This window comes from Peromyscus leucopus, chromosome 3 (genome assembly GCF_004664715.2).
Source record: "Peromyscus leucopus breed LL Stock chromosome 3, UCI_PerLeu_2.1, whole genome shotgun sequence".
In the NCBI taxonomy this organism is placed as follows: domain Eukaryota; kingdom Metazoa; phylum Chordata; class Mammalia; order Rodentia; family Cricetidae; genus Peromyscus; species Peromyscus leucopus.
The window spans coordinates 78318815-78332994 of NC_051065.1; positions in this window are offsets into that span (position 1 = coordinate 78318815).

A 14180-nucleotide genomic window follows, 5' to 3' on the forward strand; every position below is an offset into this window, starting at 1 on the left:
TATAACAGGAAGAACAGGGGAGTTGGAAGGAGAAGTGCGGTGTAGATAGGATCATAGTTCATTGTATACATGCATGAAATTTTCAAATAAAATTTTAAAACAAAAAAAGAAAAAATATAAGGCTGATTTTTTCCAATTTTTTAATATATTGAAAAGAGTATAAATAGTGCTTTAGCCATAAGGTATTTCTGAATATACCAGTCATTCCCTTGACAGTGTTTAATGTGGTAGCTTTGAAGCTATTACAAATAGTACATGAATATCTACATAAAAGTAGTTATTAAACTAAACTTAATTTAGATTACATTTAAGGATAAATATAAAATAATACAGGAGAGATGATATACATTTTTCAATATTGAAATTTAACAGAATTTATATTTAATTGTTAAAGAGTGAGTAGAGCTAGGGAGTGGTGGTGCACACCTTTAATACCAGCATAGGGAGGCAATTTCTGAGTTCAAGGAAGCCTGCTCTACAGAGAGAGTTCCAAACAGCCAGGCCTACACAGAGAAACCCTGTCTCAAAAAAAAAACTAAATAAATAAAGTATATGAGTGGCCTTCACTGCTTAACAGAAATGAACAATTGAGCAAACACCTAACTATAGAAACACTTAAGCACATATTTGAATCTTAGAAAAGTACAATTTTTCAAAATATGCAATTTAGTTGAAAATATGAATACCTTAAAATTTTTCAAATGGACCTTAGATATTTCTATAGATGCAGATAAAATAAAAATAAGATATTGATTAATTAAAAATACTTATTTGGAACATTTACCATGAAATAATTTATAAAATGCATACATAATATATATTTACATGTTCTGGGTCTATAATTCTGTTTGTAGTCTCCCTATGAAGTTTATCTACTAATTATAACAAAATCATTATTACATAAAAGTTACTACTCAGATAAAAAGAGATAAGAAAAAGAAAATCATATGTGGTTTTTTCTTATGAATAATTTAATACTATCAGTTCAGAGAGTTCATCTCAGAACTTTTAAATGTAAAAGAATTCAAGAATATAGTGCGAATCTTGCACAAAAAAATTAAATTTTCATTAAAAATATTGAATCTTCAAAAAGTGAATGTCAATGAGGTTGCGGCCAAATTGGTCTATACAGAAGGTTCCAGGCCAGCCAGGACTACATAATGAGGCCATATATTTTTTTTTTTTTTTTTTTTTTTTTTTTTTTTTTTGGTTTTTTGAGACAGGGTTTCTCTGTGTAGCTTTGCGCCTTTCCTGGAACTCACTTAGTAGCCCAGGCTGGCCTCGAACTCACAGAGATCTGCCTGGCTCTGCCTCCCGAGTGCTGGGATTAAAGGCGTGGGCCACCACCGCTCGGCTCGGGGCCATATCTTAAAAAATGAAAAAGAGCCAGGAAGTGGTGGTGCATGCCTTTAATCCCAGCACTAGGGGAGCAGAAGCGGGTGGATCTTTGAGTTGGAGGCCAGCCTGGTGTACACAACAAGCTCTAGGACAGCCAGAGCTACTTTCTCAAAAACACAGGTAAATGAATGAATGAATGAATGAATGAATGAATGAATGAAATTAAAAAGAAACAAATCTCCCCTCCTTCATAGTTGGCTAATATAAGTTACTATTATTTTACTTACTACCTTATTCTCCATAGGCTATCAAAAGGATGTGTTTGTATAATGAAATTGTTAACCTGTATAAAGAATTAACCAACCTGTATAAGGAATTCACTTTTATTTTGCTATGTTACCGAAAGATCCTCGACAAGTACCACAACTTTTTCCTCTCCTGTTACAGAGACAGTTGGACACTTCATAGAAGGTCTTTCAACTCTGCCTATAATATCATTAATTTGGAAGTGGAATTATAAAACCCCATTTATAATCACATCCTTTACATAGTTATTCTCAGTGCTCTTCAAAGGTGAAAAGTAGAAGATCACCAATTTTTACATGAACATAGAATCATGTTCTCTTGCCTGTCATTTTTGTTGCTTCTATAAGGAATATTTCTATATGGAGATTCTTCTCCTAATTTAATCTCTATAAGTGACTCATTACTAAGAAACTTATAAGAATGAATCAATTCTGGACATTTCAATAATAACCTGGAAAAATTTCACAAATCTAAACAAATCTTCATCCTTATATCACTAAACAAAAGTAAATGCCAAAGAAGACCAAACAAGCAGTCTTGATGCTGGGCAAGATGCTACTTTTTTTGTACCTACTTTTTTTGTACCTCTTTGTAGTAATAAAAAGGCAGGAAAGCATTTGTGGGATGGAGGCTAGAGAATCTTCCATTTGAGGCAAGACTGGACTACACAGTGAGATTCTATATCCACCCCCTAAAAACAAAACAAAACAAAAGGCCAGAAAAGTGTATAAAACACTGGCTTCCTGGAACACAGACTGAAGGTACATGTAGTGGGTAGCTGTTCCAGCTTTGACCTGGAAGTACTACCCCCATTGAGGCTTCTGGTAACTGTCATGCCTACGAGGCAGAGCTGAGACAGGAGCCCTTAAGTCACAAGATCTGGATGTGCTGGCTCTCTTGGTCCCTGGATCCTGGATGCTGGAGGTAGACCGAGCAGAATACTACAGAGAACACTGCTGGACTGTACTACACCTTTTCTGGACCCTGTAACCTTTACTTGTAACTTTTACTTTTAAGTTACCCCACAAAATAAATCTCCCTTTTAACTACATGGAGTTCCTTTAACACTTCCACCAATAGGTACAGACATAGTGATTCATGATTCAGAAAAGATGAGGTGATGAACACGATGGTTGCCTAGGTTATGGCTGAGAAAACATCCTTGCCAGGGCACAAGAAGAGGAACAGGCAAAGACAGGGATTCTCATTGTTTGGGGGGAATGCACTTGGAAATGTGGGGAAAAGAGACCTGCTTTTAAAAAAAAAAAGCTCCGGTAACTTTTCCAGATCTATCTGCAGGTGTTTCTTTGAGTAGTGAAGAGAATGTACACACAAGGATGCCCTCTGAAGCCAGAGAAATTCCCAAACAGAAGAAGTGTAGGAACAAATTTATAGGCTCATGGATTTACTGCCTAAGTCTGAGGCACAGAGGAGAACCAAGTATTTCACAAGGCAGCAGAGTGCTAGGAGTTGGTTTTGTCTGATTAATTGAAAAAAGGTAACCATTAACTAATGCGTCTCTAGATATGATTCATGAATATTAAAAGCAAGAATTGAAAATGAACAAACTGCTATGCAGAGGTGGTGCATACCTTTAATGCCAGCACTCTGAGGCAGATGCAGGTGAATCTCTGAGTCTGAGGCCAGCCTGGTCTGCAGAGTAAGTTCCAGGACAGCTAGGGCTGTTATACAGAGAAATCCTGTCTTGAAAAACCAAAAAGAAAAAAGAAAGTGAATAAACTATTTTCAAGCTATTCAACCACCCACATTCAACAATAAAAGTCAAGGACATTAAAGAACATAAAAATATTTACCATTCAAAAGGAATTTTTCACAGTCTCTGACATATATTGCCATTTACTAGGCAGACATAGATAAAGGAAAATACAACCCATGGGAAGATATAAATAACCTAAATGTGACCTGAAGTGGCTTAAGGAGAGCACTGCCTATGAGCTGTAAGACATTCAGTAATTAGGATGTTCATACAAGATTTGTCTTTCAAATGTGCTTGGTTTATTTATGCAAACATCCCTTATAATATCATGCTAATACGAAATTGAAAGGGACAACTCACCAAGTGGGGGACAGTTGTTTAGGCAGGAATGCTGCTGCAGGATTCCACTGGAGAATCTTCTCAGGTGAGGATGCTTCAGAAGCTTGTAGACTCAAAGACTCGACCAGTGTCCCCTGTGAAGTCCTTCAGCTATGACAGGTTGCAAGGATGGTGCTAATGGAGAGCCAGGAGGTCCTTGAGACCAGCAACTAATGCTGACAGGAGGGTAAGTGTGAGCTCAGCACAGAAGTCCAAAGGTAACAGAGTCTCAGAAGCCATATCTCAGGAGCACTGAAGTGCGACCCCCAGAGCCACTTCCAAAGTTCCAATGTTTGTATCATTTCATTTGTCGGTAGCTTTATAATATCAGGATTGACAGCTTGGGACTGTTCCACTAGCATACCAATACCACCTTGAGCATACCAATACCACCTTGGGGGTAGTTCATGTGCATAGCAAAGCCTGTCCTGGGCTTGGTGGCCTGCCAGGGCATTGCTTCTGAGACAAAGCTCTGGTAGCAGGCTCTGACACTGTATTATTTCAAGTTACATAAAATAGTTTCCAAGCTACACAAAATAATTTTTAAGTTATGTTCCTAACAGGCTGAAAATAGATATTCATTAAATATGATGAGCATCTTTTAGACATATAGAAATAGCTTAGTCAGGAACCCTGCTATACTCAAGGCTACACCTGATAACCAGAACCCGGTGACATCACTTTCTCAAGATAAGCAGACACAGGACTGTCTAAGCAGAGAACTCCAGGACACCCACTTGACAGTATACAAGCAAAGACTAAAAGCAATGCCTTGCTCTTTGACTCTTCAAGACTGCTGGAAACAATCTACCTTGATACCATGAGGCTCCCTGTGGCTGGAGAGTCTCCTCCTGGATTGGAAACTGCCATTATAGACTGGACTAGACCTTCAGCTAAGACATGTCATACAGATGAGCAGCCTTGAGATGAGCTTAGGACCATAGTGAGGAGCTTGGAGTGTGCACCTTGTGTGTGATAACCCTCAGTATAATAAAATATAACTTTTGTTATACAAACTACATGTACCTACCTTCTTGCTTGAGACATTAGACTTGAGTGTTAAACATTTTACATTGTACTCTATATGGTCAAGAAGTTAAAGGTAAAATTAAGCATAAGTATATTTAAGACATAAAAGCATCTTAAATTGAGTACTGTTTGAGATGAAAAATATACTGGGTGGGGTTGGTGTTAGATGAGATAATTGAGAAGAAAAGATCAGCAGACTTGAAGACATATTGATAGGAATTATCCATTTTGAAACACAGTAAAATAAAATTGAAAAAAATCAACAGTATCAATGTACTGTGAGATAATTTCAAGCAGTCAAAATTAAATATAATTGAAACACAGTAAAATAAAATTGAAAAAAATCAACAGCATTAATGCACTGTGAGATAATTTCAAGCAGCCAAAATTAAATATAATTGGAACTTTCAAAGGATTAGGAAGAAATTTATTTGAAGAAATAATGCTTCTTTACCCAGAAACTTAACAGAGACTTTAAATACAAAGACTTTAAATACAAAGATCACAGTATTAAAAACACACCATTATGATCAAACCACTTAAACTAGTGAGAACAAAGAGCATTTAAAAGCAGCTAAGAAGAAAAGAGACATTTTACACAGAACAGTGATGGAGGCATCAGCAGATTATTTACATCACTAAGAGTGAAAGCTGGAAGGCTGTTGATCACCTCTCTGTGGTACTAAAAGGAAAGAAAATAAAACCATAGTCCTGGATTTCTTCATCCAGACCAAAGACCTTCAAAAAGTGAGACTAAAGTAACCCTTTGTTAGACATATGAAAACTAAAGAAATTCACCATACATCAGCCTGTCCTACAGCAAATGCTAAAGAAAATTCTCCAGGAAGAAAGTCATTATCAGAGAGTAAAATGGATGTGTTTATAGAAATGAAAACTGTGAGAAAGGTAACATAAATATACAACCTCAGGTTTTTGTTATATAAATCACTTTAAAATGTATTTGTTTAATGCAAATATAATATTATATAGCTTAATATATATATATACATACACACACACACACACACACACACAAGTAAAATGGATGGTGGTAATGACACACACTCAGGACAAGGAGCAAAGGAAGTGTATTTTTCTGAGGCTCTTATAATTCACAAGGAGTAAAACAATGTCACCTAAAGGTAAAAACAGACAGACCTAAATAAGATGAAAGAGTTCTATCTAAAGGCCAATAAAAGAGGACATAAGTAATATCACAAGCCTCATAAGAAATTAGCAGAGAGGGGACAGCAGATAGTGTAGATGGTCAGAGAAATGGCACTTAAGCCAGCCAGGGCTTACCTCAAAGACAAAGACCTACTGCAATTAGAATGCACAAATGTCAGGTCAGGCAACACACAAAATGTCAGGTCAGGTAACATAGCCTCATCCTGTCTTTGATGAAACGAATTCAAATGCAAATTCCCTGAGTTTAAATAGAAGAATGAGATGTTCTATGCTAATACTTGTGGGAAAAAAAGGAACCACTTTATTCACATTAGACTATGTAGATTCCAGATCAAATATTACCAATGTTTAAGGTCTTCTTCTTCTTCTTCTTCTTCTTCTTCTTCTTCTTCTTCTTCTTCTTCTTCTTCTTCTTCTTCTTCTTCTTCTCCTTCTCCTCCTCCTCCTCCTCCTCCTCCTCCTCCTCCTCCTCCTCCTCTTTCTTTTCCTTCCTTCTATTCTTCTCTTCTTCCTCTTCTTTTCCTTTCCTTCTTTTTCTCTGATGGTGAAACATCCAGGTACTTAAGAGAACAAGAGAATCAAAAATATTTATCCACCAAATCAGTTTTCTATTGCTGCATAACAAATTACCATACGCTTAATGGCTTTTTAAAAACATGAAGTTCTGAAGGACAGAAATCAGAGTGAATACTCTGTCCTCATTTAACAGGCTCAAAGCCAAGGTATCAGGTGAGTTATGTGCCTGTCTAGAGCTCAGGGTCTTCTTCAAAGCCCATAGTTTTGTGACAATTTAAATCTATCTGTAAGACCAAGGATTTTACTTGCTTGCTGGAGGCCACTCCTTGTATCACATGCTAAACAGCTCCTTCATTTTCAAAGCCAGGCTGGTAATCCCCTCACATAAGTTATCTCCTATACTTTAAATCACCTTAACCATGATCCTGGCCCTTCCTAAGAACCAGGCTGATTACCCAGCTCCACCAAGGAAGCTCTCTATGTGTTACACAGGCACACAGGGCAGAGGATAAGACCAGGGCTGTCTTAGGATTCTGGCACTTGTATCTATTAGCATAGCTTCAGCAAATAATGAAGCCAACACTAAGAGCTGTATGGAGTAGAGATAAATTTATAATTACTTTATAGATTCTAACACTCCTCTCTTTACTTATAAAATAAACATTCAGAAAACCAATACAGATCTAGAAATTGAACATTATCCATCAGTTTGACCCAGTTGCTATTTTTAGAGGACTTCACTTTTTAAATTCATATTCAACATCTAATAAAATAAGCCATATCCTGTGCCTAAAGCAAGTCTCAATTACTTCAAATAAAAATAAAAAGATTAAAAAGCGTATTCTCTGAGCACATGGAATGAAAATGGGCACTCTCATTTGTAGCATGTGCTGGCATGGTAATACACACACACACACACACACACACACACACACACACACACACACAAGTGAATATATGAGAAAGTGCAATAAAGAAAGAATGAAGGACAAAGCCCACTGATGCCTGGGGAAGGATGTTCCTGGCAGAAGTAGTCTGTCCAAAGGCTCTCAGGTGAGGGAATCTAAGGAAGCCAGTATGGCTGGCTCACAATATAAAGAACAGTATAGAGATAACATGAGATGTGGGGCAAGGTCCATCTTGCATGGCAATGCGAGTCATCCATGAAGGCAATCAAGTGGTTTACCATCAATGCCATACATAACACAGTCTCCAAACAGAGCTCCTCTGCCTCAACCACCTTAGCAATAAAACAGGGTACTCACTAACAGGAGCAAGCAGCGTTTGACACTGCACATTCCTCTCCTCACACTGCACTTAGGAACAACATTCTTTCCATGGCTTTGGTACCTCCAGAACTTAGAATCAAAGCAGAAAAAGGAGGAATAAGACAAACACCTATGTGCCCAATACTCAGATGAAGTTTTTGAGATTTTTTACAAAACTCATTTTTTATTTATGTTCCCTTAGGATAAGCTATTTTAAAAGCAGTTTTATAACATTGTACCCCTAATCACATACCCTAAAAAGTGTAGTTATGCTGCATGTAATTATAAAGCCAGTCATTATCAAATGCAACTAAGTCAAACCACTCCTACTTATCAAGTCTTATAAACAGATGTCTTAGATTCTTTCAAAATTCCATTATTTGTTTTTTTGCAATCAATGTGTTTGAATCAACACCTACCATTGGTAGCTTTTATCCACATTTAACTCACATAGGTCTGTCTTGGAGTTTCATCGAGCGTTAGAGAGACAGCTCCAGATTGAGTGCCTGCCTAGTGTGGACAAGACTCTGTTGGAGCATCTTCACCACAGAACAAGAAGAACAACAAAGCACCTTTCTCTTTCTTAAACAGTAAACTTAGAAGAGGACTTGAGTAGCTAACTTAGAATGGCAAATATCCTAAAATCACAATCATCACCACTTGTGAAGTTGAATGAAACTGCTCATCCCAAGCTGTATGATTTTCATATTATTTTTATTACTAATAGAGCTAACTCATTTTACTATGAAATCATCTCAACTTTGCATGAAATGTAGAGAAAACTTCCCAAGTAGCCACACTGCTGGTGAAGAAATGGTCCTGGCAGGGAGGTGGCAGCCCAGTGTTCTCTCTGTGAGCATTTGCTCTAAGTTTGCAATCAGCAGCTTTAGATCTTAGTTAAATTTTGGTTCTTATATCTATCATTCTGGCAGCATATTTACAAGCACTATTTGATTTAGGCCACAAGTATACTAAGTATGAATCTGTCAGGACTTTAGAAAGCCTTCCATGTTCTTCTTATATATTACCCTGTTAGTTACAAACACTTCCATGAAGCTGTTTTTGTTTTCATAGTTTAAAATCAGCAATGCAATTTATTCTTTTCCTTTATGAGCAGTTTGAGTTTGTCTTACCTTACAAGCATTCCTTAATAGCATATCACTCAATATAGAGCATGTAGACAGATCATTCAATGCTGATGGCCCCATCATCAAATTTCAGAAAAACATGATGTTATGTCATCCTCCAGGTCACAAAACTAAGCCTATGTTGAAGGACAGACTCAACCTCGATTCATCATCCATGATGATTTGTAAGAAAATGGCCTCCAAAGGGAATGTTACTATTAGGAGATGTGGTTTTGTTGGAGTAGGTATGGCCTTATTATAGGAAGGGTGTCACTGTGGAGGTAGGCTTTGAAGTCTCACATATGCTCAAGCTACACCCAGTGTCTCAGTTCACTTTCTGTTGCTTGTGAAAGATGTAGAACTCTCAGCTACCTCTCCATCACCATGTCTGTCTGCACACAATACTCCCAGCCGCCATGCTTGTCATGCTCCCCACCATGATAATAATGGACTAAACCTCTGAAACTGTAAGCCACCCCATTAAATGTTTTCCTTTGTAGAAGTGTTGTGATGTCTCTTCACAGCAATAGAAACCCCCAAGTAAGACATCATCCTAGGCCTGCTTTTCCAACAATCATGTTGCCCAGCAGTGGTACATCCATCTCTTAAAGGACTACAATTCCTTTGGAAGAAGTGAGTTTGTTCAATCACAGATCAGTCTCTCAAATGGATGGTCAATTCCCTTTCCTACCCTAGGCCTTTGCATAATCATACACAAAGATAGAGATGAAAGTGGATATGACTACTGAGAACATTTTAATGTTACCGTATTGAGCATTTTCTAATTGCAGTACCTTTTGTTGAGTCCTGGGTCAGTTTATTACTACTTCATAATTATCCTATCATCAAGTTGACACAAACTAGAATCACCTAGGTAAACGGAACCACAAATGAAGGGAAGATGAGACAGCCGAAGATTGGAGATTTAGTACTTGGTGAAGTGGGCCCTGATCCTCACCTAGGCAGTACAGCCAAGCTGGCCTTATTGTCCGAGGTGTGGGCGACCCATCCCAGATGTGGTAAGCAAGGGAGAGCTGTCCTCATTACTCATCTGGCACGTGGTAGCATGGGTGGAGGAGAGATGCCCTCCTACAACGCCCTGCTCATCATTGCCTGAGACAAGTGGTCGCCCACAGGCAGTAAGGGGCAGGAGTAGAAGGGGGGACATCTCTCCCCCACCCACACTGCTGCATGACAGATGAGTAGTGGGGACAGCTCTCTCATGCTTACCATTTCGGGGCTGGCTCACCCATACCTCCACCAACAGGGCTGGCTCTATTGCATCACCCAGTGAGGTACAGGGCCTGCTCTTCCAAGTGTTGTAGCCTGTAGGGGGCAAGGATAGCTCTTCCACTCTTGTAACCTCAGGGCTAGTTCTCCCACCTATCTCAGGCATTGATGGGTTGGAGGAGGGCATTTTCCCCAGCCCATGCTGCCACAAGACAGATGAGTAATGAGGACAGCACTCCCATGCTTACAACTTCAGGGATGGCTCATCCACACCGTTGCTAACAGGGTTGGCTCTATTGTGTTGCCCTGGTGAGGGATGTTCAGTTTTCTTTGGTGACAGATTTTTACAATGACAAGTCATTGTTTCATGTCCAAGAAGAAAGGTCGTATTTAATGGGAGAGACAGTCAGGTTTGATACTGGTGTTAGGATTCTGGCCACTCCTCCAGCTATATGACTGCACATGCCCAGCTCAGTAGCCAAGTAAGGGGTCTTACATCTTACATCATCCCTGTGCTACATGATCATGCAACGTGTGCAGCAAGGTCATGCAATGTGTGCATGCATGGCATGGCTCCGTAAGCCCACAGGCACATGTACAGGAGAATCCTTAAAAAGCCAATCACAGACTCCTCCCCTCTCTTCTGCTCTCTCCTTCTTCCCCCTCTTTCCCTTCTCCTCATGTGTCTTTCACAGGTCTGGCCACTCTCTCTTCTGTATCCCCCCAAATAAAGCTCTGATGCTGGGTTTTGTCGTGCCTTGTGACCTTTCTCACATGGTAACAAGTGCCACATTTAAAACCAACAACTGGGCCAAACTCTTTCTTTTAGCTGAGATAATGTCTAAAGATAACTGGTAAAAGCTATATCATAGAAGTTAGAAAAGTAAACCCTTCATTTCCAATGAAGGATCTGGGTAGCACATCCCAGGAAGAATCACCACAGACTGTAGAGACATTTCATCATTGGTGCTGTGATGTCCTCTAACACATGAGGAACATGTGCTCTAGTTAGAGTCCACATAACTCCAATGCAATGAATAAGAGTGAAGTATTTAAAGATATTAAGGGGTTCACAGATTACTCTTTATCTACTCATTTATAAATATTTATTAAACAATCCATTGATCCTTGGACTCCTTGGTAGGCAAAATGGGTTTGCACATCTCTTATTTAAAATGTTTGTGGCTAGAAGTTATTTAGATTTTACATGCTTTTGCATTTTGGAATATTTTCATACACATACTGAAATTGTGTATGGAACTTATGTTCACTTCATGGCACTATGGGAAAAACACCTGAGGTAGTTTACATGGGGACAGGCTCATTTCCTTTTTGGCTCAGGTTGTGGAAATTCGAGAAAAAGTAGCCTGTTCCTCTGAGGAGGCAACACACCATTCTGAAGATATGCATTGAAGCAAAGTCACTCAGTTCATCAGCCAGGAAGCAGAGAGAAAGGGATGCAAAGACCAAGGCCTTATAATCTCTATTCAGGACAAAGACCTAAGTAATTTTTATCCCTGTCTCCTAAAAGGTTTCACTGTCTCCCAACAGTTTTAACTAGACCCTTAATATAGAGACAAGGGGTCACTTCGCTATGCCACCTTGGACCCTAACTATGAATTGGATAGGGAGGCACTCAGCAATTATGATGTCTATGTGAGATTTGTCCTTTGAATGTGTTCAATTTATTCATACAAATATTCCTCATACTACCAGGCTAACGTAAAAAGTCAAAGAGGCATCTCATCAAGTGGGGACCAGTTAGTGAAGCAGAAAACATTGCTGCCATGTTCCACTGGGGGAATCTTCCATGAGCTTGCTTCTGGAGCCTTGCCAGCTGGATACACAGCTGCTGTGAAGTTCTTCAGCAGGTGAGTAGCATGGCACTGGTGGAGGTCCAGAAGGTGCCTGAAAGCTTCGACCATCAGCTAGTGCTGAGGGCATATGTGAGCTCAGCAAAAGTGCCACAAGTTCCACAGCAACTGAGGCCAGGACTACACGGAGGGGCCAGTCTCAGAAAGGGCAGTCTCAGAAGCCATGTCTCAAGAGCATGGCAGTGCAATCCTAGCAGTCACTTCCAAAGTTCCAATTTTTGTGTCATTTCACTGGGCAATAGCTTTGCTATCAGGGCTCACAGCTTAGCACTGGTTCACTAATATATCCATGCCAGCTTGGGGTGAGCTCTTTAGCATATCCAGGCTGTCTTGGGCTTGGCTCTATCTGAGCTGCTTTGTAGCTGGTTCATTAACACTTGCCCTGGGGCCCAGCTTCCACCTGAGCTGCCTGGTGACAAGCTCCTATCTTATGGCCATTACATGATTCTAGGTCACACAAAATGGTTTTTAAAGTTACACAAAATGTTTTCACTTATGCTCCTAAAAGAAAATCACTTAAACTTTAAGTAGACTTCAACACATGCTCTGACAGTACTGAAAGGTATCGTATGTGATGTTTTTAAAGCATCTGCATTTTGCCTGTGTATTGTCACATGTGGAATTTTCCATTTTTGGCACCATTATTTTTAGATTATTTTTTCAAAGCTGCTGGAGAGAGAAAGAGAAGGTGGAAAGAGAGTCTTCATCTGACTTAAGGCAGGACCATGTTTACTCCCAGGGAGGAAACATCTTGTCACCCTCATAGGTGGATGATCAAAATGCCTAAAGAGGAAGATGCGATGCATGAGGAAATGACTTCCACAGTCTGGAAGGGAAGCTGGGAAGTGTAGTCCTTCAGCAGAAACTATCATTCTTAGCTCTGAGAGAATATAAAAAAATGCAGGGCATGGGTGTTATAACTATTTTTTGCTGAGGAAGTTCTTTGTCAGAGGAGATAGTTCTGGGTCCATTGAAGAAGGAGTCCTCTGGTCTTGTAGCAGGGAAAGAGTCTTAACTTGATCAGCTGAAATATATCAGGTGATTGTTGTTCTGTATTCCTGAAGAGGAAGTGAAAAATAATCATTGAAAAATCATTATTAGAGGGCTGTAAGCAAATGATTTTGTTACAGAGCAGAACTGGGGATTTCCCAGGGAAATTGAGGATTAGAAAGCAACTTTGGTGGGAGAAAATGGTCATAAAGTTAATTCAGGGTGACATGACAGTGACTGGTCCCATTGCCAGGACTGTTGCATCAAAATGAGCCTAAGTAGCTGGGAGCTACAAAGCACCAAAGGACAGAAACAGGGAAAAATAGAGGACTAATGTGAAGAATTGTATTTGGCTCTTGGTAAAAGGGATGAAGGTCCACTTTAGACAGTTTCTCCACAGCATCTGAAAGGACTTTTTGCAGAGGTATCAGGGACAAATGGAGCTACTGTAGAGTGAAAGCTATTGGGAGAGCTTGTGGAACATTTTGCTTGGGTATAGGATGAAATTTAGTAAATAAATTGTAGACGAATTTCTTTTTCTTTTGGTTTTTCAAGACAGGGTTTCTCTGTGTAGCTTTGTGCCTTTCCTAGAACTCGCTTTGTACACCAGGCTGGCCTTGAACTCACAAAGATCCGCCTGCCTCTGCCTCCTGAGTGCTGGGATTAAAGGCGTGCACCACCACCGCCCAGCTGACGAATTTCTCAATGGTCTTATTAAATAAAAAACATGGAGCCAAATATAGGGTGAAAGCCTTTGAGATCAGGGAAATAGGAAGAGCCACCAACCAACCTTACCTACCAGCTCTACAGCTTCCAAATGCCACAACTTCCTGTCTACCCAGGCTTTTATTGCCTTGCTGTTCTGCCATCTCAATGGCTATCTTAGCCCAGCTACCTCACTTCTTCTTCCTAGACAGCTCTGTCACTTTCTGTCTGTATAAACCTCCAAGTCTCTATGGCTGGTACTGGGATTAAAGGCATGTGTCACCATACTTGGCTCTGTTTCCTAGTGTGGCCTTGAACACACAGAGACCCTGCCTGCTAAGTGATAGGATTAAGGGTGTGTGCTATCACTGTCTGACTTTTGTGTTCACTTAAAATAGCTTGCTATTTCCTCTGATCTCCAGGCAAACTTTATTTATTAACATACAAATAAAATATCACAACATTTCAGCACAAATAAAATATCACCACAATAAAGCATTTAAAAGACAGGGTA